Below are 10,858 nucleotides of genomic sequence, written 5' to 3'. Positions count from 1 at the left end.
TGAATCAGGGCAAAGGCTAATAGAGTTTTGCCAAGAGAACGCACTGGTCATAGCAAATGCCCTCTTCCAACAACACAAGAGAAGACTCTACACATGGACATCACCAGATGGTCAACACCGAAATCAGATTGATTCTATTCTTTGCAGCCAAAGATGGAGAAGCTCTATACAGTCAGCAAAAATAAGACCGGGAGCTGACTGTGGCTCAGATCATGAGCTCCTTATTGCCAAATTCAGACTTACATTGAAGAAAGTACGGAAAACCACTAGACCATTCAGGTATGACTTAAATAAAATTCCTTATGATTATACAGTGGAAGTGATAAATAGAATTAAGGGACTGGATCTGATAGACAGAGTGCCTGATGACCTATGGATGGAGGTTCGTGATATTGTACAGGCGACAGGGATCAAGACCATCCCCAAGGAAAAGAAATGCAAAAAAGCAAAATGGCTGTCTGGAGAGGCCTTACAAATAGCTGTGAAAAGAAGAGAAGCAAAAAGCAAAAGGGAAAAGGAAAGATATAAGCATCAGAATACAGAGTTCCAAAGAATAGCAAGAAGAGATAAGGTCTTCCTCAGTGATCAATGCAAAGAAATAGAGGAAAACAACAGAATGGGAAAGACTAGAGATCTCTTCAAGAAAATTAGAGATACCAAGGGAACATTTCATGCAAAGGTGGGCTCGATAAAGGACAGAAATTGTATAGACCTAACAGAAGCAGAAGATATTATGAAGAGGTGGCAAGAATGCACAGAAGAACTGTACAAAAAAGATCTTCATGACCCAGATAAACACAATAGTGTGATCACTCACCTAGAGCCAGATATCTTGGAATGTTAAGTCAAGTGGGCCTTAGAAAGCATCACTATGAACAAAGCTAGTGGAGGTGATGGAATTCCAGTGAGCTATTCCAAATCCTGAAAGATGATGCTGTGAAAGTGCTGCACTCAATATGCCAGCAAATTGGGAAAACTCAGCAGTGGCCACAGGACTGGAAAAGGTCAGTTTTCCTCCCAATCCCAAAGAAAGGCAATGCCAAAGAATGCTCAAACTACCACATAATTGCACTAATCTCACATGCTAGTAAAGTAATGCTCAAAATTCTCCAAACCAGGCTTCAGCAATACATGAACCGTGAACTTCCTACATTCAAGCTGGTTTTAGAAAAGGCAGAGGAACCAGAGATCAAATTGCCAACATCACTGGATCATGGAAAAGAGAAGAGAATTCCAGAGAATCATCTATTTCTTCTTTATTGACTATGCCAAAGCCTTTGACTGTGTGGATCACAATAAACTGTTGAAAATTCTTCAAGAGATGGGAATACCAGACCACCTGACCTGCCTATTGAGAAACCTATATACAGGTCAGGAAGCAACAGTTAGAACTGGATATGGAACAAGAGACTGGTTCCAAATAGGAAAAGGAGTATGTCAAGGCTGTATATTGTCACCCTGCTTATTTAACTTATATGCAGAGTACATCATGAGAAACGCTGGGCTGGAAAGAAACACAAGCTGGAATCAAGATTGCCGGGAGAAATATCAACAACCTCAGATATGCAGATGACACCACCCTTATGGCAGAAAGTGAAGAGGAACTAAAAAGCCTCTTGATGAGAGTGAAAGAGGAGAGTGAAAAAGTTGGCTTAAAGCTCAACATTCAGAAAACGAAGATCATGGCATCCGGTCCCATCACTTCATGGGAAATAGATGGGGAAACAAACAGTGTCAGACTTCATTTTTTGGGGCTCCAAAATCACTGCAGATGGTGATAGCAGTCATGAAATTAAATATGCTTACTCCTTGTAAGGAAAGTTATGACCAACCTAGATAGCATATTCAAAAGCAGAGACATTACTTTGCCAACAAAGGTCCGTCTAGTCAAGGCTATGGTTTTTCCTGTGGTCATGTATGGATGTGAAAGTTGGACTGTGAAAAAGCTGAGTGCCAAAGAATTGATGCTTTGAACTGTGGTGTTGGAGAAAACTCTTGAGAGTGCCTTGGACTGCAAGGAGATCCAACCAGTCCATTCTAAAGGAGATCAGTCCTGGGTGTTCTTTGGAAGGACTGATGCTAAAGCTGAAACTCCAATACTTTGGCCACCTTATGCAAAAATTTGACTCATTGGAAAAGACCCTGATGCTGGGAGGGATTGGGAGCAGGAGGAGAAGGGGACGACAGAGGATGAGATGGCTGGGTGGCATCACCGACTCGATGGACATGAGTTTGGGTGAACTTCAGGAGCTGGTGATGCACAGGGAGGCTTGGCATGCTGCAATTCATGGGATCTCAGAGTCGGACATGACTGAGCAACTGAACTGAACTGAACTGAAAGTATTTAGACAATGGTAAGTCTTCCTTAAGAAGAAATCATTCAAACATCAAATTTTTAAACTGCTGAAGAAGAAAAAATACATGAAATTCAATGGACTTATATAACAAATATTTCTTCCTCAATCTCAAAATGTTTAAAGGGGAGGCATATAAATCACTCAGTGATGCAATAGATACTAGTTATAAGGTTAAACATACTCATTCCCCATTATGTAAATGTTTGGGTTATCTAATACATGCAGACACAGATAGATATTGAAGCTACAGAAGTTAGGTTTATGCCCTCATGAAACTCTTCATCTGGAGAAAGCTCAGGGGATAAGCATATTACATTAGAAGAGAATATACAGACTATCTGAAGGTTTAAGTCGCTTCAGTCGTGTCCGACTCTGTGTGATCCAATAGATGGCAGCACATGAGGCTTCCCTGTCCCTGGGATTCTCCAGGCAAGAACACTGGAGTGGATTGCCATTTCCTTCTCCAATGCAGGAAAGTGAAAAGTCAAAGTGGAGTCACTCAGTCGTGTCTGACTCTTAGCGACCCCATGGACTGCAGCCTACCAGGCTCCTTCGTCCATGGGATTTTCCAGGCAAGAGTACTGGAGTGGGTTGCCATTGTCTTCTCCAATCTGAAGTTTAATAGGAGACAATTCCCTGTTTTCACACAGCTAACAAGTAATTATGGACCCGAAGGCACCTCTGAAGAGAATCTAAAATTTTTTATATATCAGGAGTTTGAATGAACAAATCTCCAAAACATATTTTATATGAAAGGACCAAGGCATTATGAACTAAGAACTTGAATCTGAAATTATTTCAGTGAAAACAAATCAAATTTTCAACTGAGTAAAGCAATGCATGGAAAAGAAAATCATTCTATCAAGTGAAATTCAAGGATGCAATCTGACAATATTCTTTTATGATTTCTTTGAAAACTTGATAATTATTCTGGTAGCTACTTGTAGCAACTAAGAGTTTTAAAAACCTGTTTGAGTTATACAAACAAGTATGTTAATATATATGTATATACATACAAACACACACATATATTTGTTTTAAGGTGATAGAAAAAGATATATTAAAAGAATAACAGCAGAGAATTAAGGAAAGATTTAAAATCATGATTTTTAACTAATGTTTATTTTTTATAGCCTCTAAAATAACACTTACTGTATTTTACTGAAACACATTGCATTGGAATATTTACCTTCATCAACTCTGACAGCATTTTGATGGATCTCTCATATTTAAAAAGGCAGTAGCCCTTTTGGATCTCTGAGTAGCACCATGTTAGTCAGGAAGGAAGAACAAGAGCTTTACAAAAGCAGCAAAAAGGGAGCCAAGAAGAAAGTGGTTGACTCATTTTCTAAGAAGGATTGGTATGATGTGAAAGCATCAGAAAGGTTCAATATAAGAAATATTGGGAAACATTGGTCATGAGAACCCAAGGAACAAAAATCACAACAGATGTCATCAAGGGTTGTGTTTTTGAAGTGAGCTTGCTGGTCTGCAGAATGATGAAGTTGCATTTATAAAATTCAAGCTAATTACTGAGGACGTTCTGGGCAAAAAATGCCTGACTAATTTCCATGGCACAGATCTCACCTGTGACAAAATGTGCTCTATGGGTCAAAAAATGTCAGACTGTGATTGAAGCTCACTTTGATGTCAACACTACTGGTGGTTATTTGCTTCGTCTATTCTGTGTGAGTTTTACTGAAAATGCAACAGTTAGATTCAGAAGACCTCTTATGTCCAGCATTGGTAGGTCAGCCAGACCCACAAGATCACAAGGTAAATCATGACCTGAGAGGAGAAGACAAATGTCTTTAAAAGGTTGGTCAATAAATTGATTTCAGACAGCATTGGAAAGCACATAGAAAAGGTTTGCCAATCTATTTATCTGCTCCATGATGACACGGTTACAAAAGAAAATATGCTGAAGAAGCCCATGTATGAACTGAAAAAACTCATGGAACTGCATGGAGAAGATAGCATTTTTTGCAAAGTTATTGGTGATGAGATAAGCCCTAAAGTTGATCAAGCTAATGGGTATGAGTCAGCTGTCCAAAAATCTGTGAAAAATTCAGACTTTTAGTGGTGATAAATAAAAGGTCTTATTTGTGTTTAAAAAAAAAAAAAAGGCAGTAAAAGTAGGTGATAGCCAGGTAAACTTTTCTAATAAATCTTTTTCAATGCAAATTTACATTCCACTGCTGTATATATAGGGAATAATTTGGACAGGTGTTTAACTGACTTTCTTTATTAAAATGCTCCAACTGTCAAATTCAAATTGCTCTAAGCACAAAAGCCAACAAAGTAAAATTAACTAATGGTAAAAGGATTACCCTATCTTCATGAGGGGAAAATTTTAAATAATTAAGTGAAGGGTAGCTTTGCATGTGACAAATAAGATGAAATAATAACTTCAGGTTGACCTCCCAAGTACTTCTTTTCATACTCTTTTACACGAAGAAACAGTAAATAACGCTCGACTTTGGCTTCTTCTTCTGTTTTATTTCTGAGATAAGTCAGTGTTTTTACTTTAAAGGTGACAGAGGACACTTGTCTTCCTGTTTGCAACATTAGAAGGGCCTTTTCACTCCATTTCTGGAAGGAACAGCAGGAGAGGAACATTCAACTCTAAACTTCCTTACTTTTTCCCAAGAGAAAGGAGTTATTTAGCTGATTCACACAACTGGAAGAGGGAGGTAAATATGACTCCACCCTTAGGAGTTCGCTCACTGTGAACTGCCTGACTGCAAAGAAGGTACTTGAGATCTGCTGGTGGCAGGCAGCTGTCCAACACTGTCCACGACATAGTAGATCTTTCATCTGGAATACACATTAAGAGGCCTATTTGGCCACAAGTCCATTATACTTTCTCCAGTTTAGATTTATAAGAAAAAAGAATTATCTTGATTTTTCATCTAGCTACAAAATGGTTCCAAACTTGGCATTAGAAGGGTGCTATTTGTTTTTCTTTTAAAATCTGAACAAACATGATGTCAACATATAACACAAATTCTATCAATTAAACCTTTCCTTTAAAACTTGTATGACATGAAGCACATCTGACTCTTCATGGGATTCTCCATTTTCTACTTAATTCTATTTACATGACCATATTATACACATATTATATTGTGTATACAATGCCTGGAGAATCCCAGGGACAGGGGAGCCTGGTGGGCTGCCATGTATACACATATTATTTCAAGTATTTTGCCTGTTTTTGTGTAGGATTGGTTGGAGTTTTTAGGTTGATTTACATGAGAGGGTAAATTTGGTCCATGTGAATGCATCTTGGCCAGAGGGGAAGCACTCATCATTTATTCATTTAAAATGGATTTCTTGTTAATAAAATATATTTGAGTCTTGTTTTTTTCATCCACTATGACAATTTGTCTTTAACTGAGGCATTTAAACCATGGACATTCAAAGTGATTATTAGTACAGGTGGCTCTGTCATATTTGTTACTGTTTGCATTTTCTTCATTTCTATTTTTGTTTTCCTTGCTTTTTCTGCCACCTGTGATTTGTCTCTATGATTCTATTCTCTCTCCTTTGTTAGTGTATCTCTTGTATTTCCTATTTTTACCTTTTAATATGTTGCTAATCAAAGCCTACTTTCAAATAGCACTATGCCATTTGACAGGTAGTGTGAAGATTTAATAATAACAAAGCAATCTTAATACCTCCCTTTCATCCCTTGTTTTATTGCTACGATTCCTTTATCTTGCAGTAGGAATATCTAAGCATATTTTTTCTAACATACATAGCTTATATAATTAAATACATTATTGGTATCATTATGTTTAACAAACTGTTGTTAGACTGATTAAGGATGAGAAAAGTTAAAGTTCATATTTTACCTTCATCTATTTATTCTTTGAAGATCTTTTCTTTATGTAGATTGAAATTTATGACATACCACCTCCCTTCTCTCTAAAGAACTCATAACATTTCTTGCAAGACAGATCTACTAGCAAGAAATTCCTTCAACTTCTATTTGTCTGAGAAAGTCTTTATTTGTTCTACATATTTTAACTTTTTATTTTATATTAGAGTATGCTAGCTAGCTAGCTAAGTCACTTCAATTGTGTCCGACTCTGTGTGACCCCATAGATGGCAGCCCACCAGGCTCCCCCATCCCTGGGATTCTCCAGGCAAGAACACTGGAGTGGGTTGCCATTTCCTTCTCCAATGCATGAAAGTGAAAAGTGAAAGTGAAGTCGCTCAGTCGTGCCCGACCCTCAGCGACCCCATGGACTGCAGCCTCCCAGGCTCCTCCGTCCATGGGATTTTCCAGGCAAGAGTACTGGAGTGGGGTGCCATTGCCTTCTCCGATATTAGGGTATAGCCAATTTAAAATGTTGTGATAGTTTCAGGTACACAGTAGAGTGACTCAGCTATGCATATACCTGTATCCATTCACCCCCAAACTACCATCCCATCCAGATAGCTTCTCTTTCATTTTAAAGAATAATTTATCAGTGTACAGTGTACAGTTTATTTCACTAAAGCCTCTTCTTGCTTGCATGGGCTGAAGAGAAGTCAGAAGTAAATCTTAAATTCATTTCTTTACAGGTAAGATGTTCTTTCATTTGACTTCTTTCAGAACTTTATCTTTGATTGTCCATGGCTTGAAAATTAATAGTCCTAAATATCGTGGGGTTTGTTTGTTTCATGGTTTTTGTTTTTGTTTCATTTTTTTTGACATTAATCCTACTGATGGTCTCTGAGCTTCCTGGATCTATGGTTTGCTGTCTGACATTAATTTGGAAATTTTCTCATTCTTATTGCTTGAAATATTTCTTATGATCCTTTCTCTTTTTCTTCTGCTTCTCAGGTCAGTTCAGTCACTCAGTCATGTCTGCCTTTTTGCGATCCCGTGGACTGCAGTACACCAGGCTTCCCTGTCCATCACCAACTCCAGGAGCCTACTCAAACTCATGTCCATTGAATTGGTGATGCCATCCAACCATTTCATCCTCTGTCATCCCCTTCTCCTACTGCCTTCAATCTTTCCCAGCATCAGGGTCTTTTCCAATAAGTCAATTCTTTGCATCAGGTGGCCAAAGTATTGGAGTTTCATCTTCAGCATCAGTCCTTCCAATGAATATTCGGGACTGATTTCCTTTAGAATGGACTGGTTGAAGCTCTTTGTTGTCCAAAGGACTCTCAAGAGTCTTCTCCAACACCACAGTTCAAAAGCATCAATTCTTCAGTGCTCAGCTTTCTTTATGGTCTAACTCTCACATCCATACATGACTACTGGAAAAACCACAGCTTTGACTAGATGGACATTTGTTGGCAAAATAATGTCTCTGCTTTTGAATATGCTGTCTAGGTTGCTCATAACTTTTCTTCCATGGAGCAAACACTTTTAATTTCAGGGCTTAAGTCACCATCTGCAGTGATTTTGGAGCCCCCAAAAATAAAGTCTCTCACTATTTCTATTTGACTCATCTATTTGCCATGAAGAGATGGAACCAGATGCCATGATCTTAATATACTGATTGTTGAGTTTTAAGCCAACTTTTTCACTCTCCTCTTTCACTTTCATGAAGAGGCTCTTTAGTTCTTTGCTTTCTGCCATGAAGGTGGGGTCATCTACATATCTAAAATTATTGATATTTTCCCAGCAATCTTGATTCCAGCTTGTGTTTCTTCCACCCTGTCATTTTGCATTATGTATCCTGCATATAAGTTAAATAAGCAAAGTAACACTAGATAGCCTTAACATACTCCTTTCCCGATGTGGAACCAGTCTATCGTCCCATGTTCAGTTATAACTGTTGCTTCTTGACGTGCATACAGATTTCTCAGCAGGAAGGTGAGGTGGTCTGGTATTTCCATTTCTTTCAGAATTTTCCACAGTTTGTTGTCATCCACACAATCAAAGGTGTAGTCAATAAAGCAGAAGTAGATATTTTTTATGGAACTCTTACTTTTTCCATGATCCAGCACATGTTGGCAACTTAATCTCTGGTTTATCTGACTTTTCTAAATCCAGCTTGAACATCTGGAAGTTCACAATTCATGTACTATTGAAGCCTGGCTTGGAGAATTTTGAACATTATTTTGTTAGCGTCTGAGATAAGTGCAACTGTGCAGTAGTTTGAACACTCTTTGGCATTGCCTTTCTTTGGGATTGGAATGAAAACTGACCTTTTCCAGTCCTGTGGCCACTGGTGAGTTTTCCAAATTGGCTGGCATGTTGAGTGTAGCACTTTCACAGCATCATCTTTTAGGGTTTGAAATAGCTCAACTGGAATCCCATCACCTCCACTGGCTTTGTTCATAGTGATGCTCCCTAAGGCCCACTTGACTTTGCTTTCCAGAATGTCTGGCTCTAGGTGAGTGATCACACCACTGTGGTTATCTATGTTATAAAGATATTTTTTGTATATTTATTCTGTGTTTGTTGCCACCTCTTCTTAATATCTTTTGCTTCTGTTGGGTCCATACCATTTCTGTCCTTTATTGTGCCCATCTTTGCATGAAATCTTCCCTTGAAAGCTCTAATTTTCTTGAAGAGATCTCTAGTCTTTCCCATTCTATTGTTTTCCTCTATTTCATTGCAATGATCGTGGAGGAAGGCTTTCTTATCTCTCCTTGCTACTCTTTGGAACACTGCCTTCCAAATGACATATTTCATGGGTTTCCTTTTCTCCTTTGCCTTTCAATTCTCTTTTCTCAGCTATTTGTATGGCCTCATCAGACAACCATTTTGTCTTTTTGCATTTCATTTTCTTGGGGATGGTCTTGATCACTGCCTCCTGAACAATGTCATGAATCTCCAACCATAGATCTTCAATCATTCTATCAGATCTAATCCCTTGAATCTATTTGTCACTTCCACTGTATAACCATAAGGGATTTGATTTAGGTCATACCTGAATGATTAGTGGTTTTCCCTGCTTTCTTCATATTAAGTCTGAAATTGGCAATAAGGAGTTCATGATCTGAGCTACAGCCAGCTCCCAGTATTGTTTGTGCTGACTGTAAAAAGCTTCTCCATCTTTGGCTGCAAAGAATATAATCAATCTGATTTTGATATTGACCATCTGGTGATGTTCATGTGTAGAGTCTTCTCTTGTGTTGTTGGAAGATGGTGTTTGCTATGCCAGTTCATTATCTTGGCAAAACTCTATTAGCCTTTGCCCTGCTTCGTTTTGTGCTCCAAGGCCAAATTTGTCTGTTATTCCAGGTATCTCTTGTCTTCCTGCTTTTGCATTCCAGCCCCCTATAATGAAAAGGACATCTTTTTGGGGTGTTAGTTCTAGAATGTCTTTTAGGTCTTCATAAAACTGTTCAACTTCAGCTTGTTCAGCATAACTGGTCGAGGCATAGACTTGGATTACTGTGATATTGAATGGTTTTCCTTGGAAACGAACAGAGATCATTCCACTGTTTTTGAGATTGCATCCAAGTACTGCATTTTGGACTCTTTTGTGAATATAATGGCTACTCCATTTCTTCTAAGGGATTCCTGCCCACAGTAGTAGATATAATGGTCATCTGAGTTAAATTCACCCATTCCAGTCCATTTTAGTTTACTGATTTCTAAAATGTTGATGTTCACTCTTGCCATCTCTTGTTTGACCACTTTCAATTTGCCTTGATTCATGGACCTAACATTCCAGGTTCCTGTGAAATATTGCTCTTTACAGCATCTGACTTTACTTCCATCACCCACCATATCCACAACTGGGTGTTGTTTTTGCTTTGGCTCTATCTCTTCATTCTTTCTGGAGTTATTTCTCCACTCGTCTCCAGTAGCATATTGGGCATCTACTGACCTGGGGATTTCATCTTTTGGTGTCACACTATTTTGCCTTTTCATACCATTTATGGGGTTCTCAAGGCAAGAATACTGAAGTATCCAACTCTTTGTGACCCTATGGCCTATACAGTCCATAGAATTCTCTAGGCCAGAATACTGGAGTGGGTAGCCTTTCCTTTCTCCAGGGGATCTTCCCAACCCAGGAACTGAACCCATGTCTCTCGTGTTGCAGGAAGATTCTTTACCAGCTGAGCCACAAGGGAAGTCCTGTTCTCCTTCTAACATGCCTATTGTATGCATGTTACAACATTTGTAGCTGTCACTCAAGTCATGGTAATTGTGTTCTGTTTCTTTTTCCAGACTTTCTTCTCTTTGCTTTTGGGTTTCAAGGATTTTTTAATAGATCCTCTATCTCCTAGGTGCTCTTCTCAGCCATGTCCAGTCTACTACTAAGCCTATGAAAAATATTCTTCATTTTTGTCACACAAGAAGTGGGAAAATGAGATAATCTCCTTGTTAATATTCCCAGCCTTTGGGTACAAATGTTTCACCTGATCATTTGTATTGGTTTGTGAAAGCTGCCACAAAAAAATACCATAGATTTTATGACTTATGCAACAGAAATTTGTTTCTTACAGTTTGCAAAGCTCACAGTCAAAAATCAGGGTGCCAGAACAGCTGGCTTATCCTGAGGACTCACTCCATCTCTTAAATACAATCACCTTCT

At 38.5% G+C, this 10,858-nt stretch overlaps 1 pseudogene; it reads left to right on the top strand.

Annotated features, from left to right (window-relative positions):
- Positions 1-3,585: 3,585 nt before the first annotated feature.
- Positions 3,586-4,437, top strand: LOC100848063 (small ribosomal subunit protein eS1-like; annotated as a pseudogene).
- Positions 4,438-10,858: the final 6,421 nt, after the last annotated feature.

The sequence above is a fragment of the Bos taurus genome, chromosome 1 (assembly GCF_002263795.3).
Source record: "Bos taurus isolate L1 Dominette 01449 registration number 42190680 breed Hereford chromosome 1, ARS-UCD2.0, whole genome shotgun sequence".
Classification (NCBI taxonomy): domain Eukaryota; kingdom Metazoa; phylum Chordata; class Mammalia; order Artiodactyla; family Bovidae; genus Bos; species Bos taurus.
This window is presented reverse-complemented; position numbering and strand designations above follow the sequence as displayed.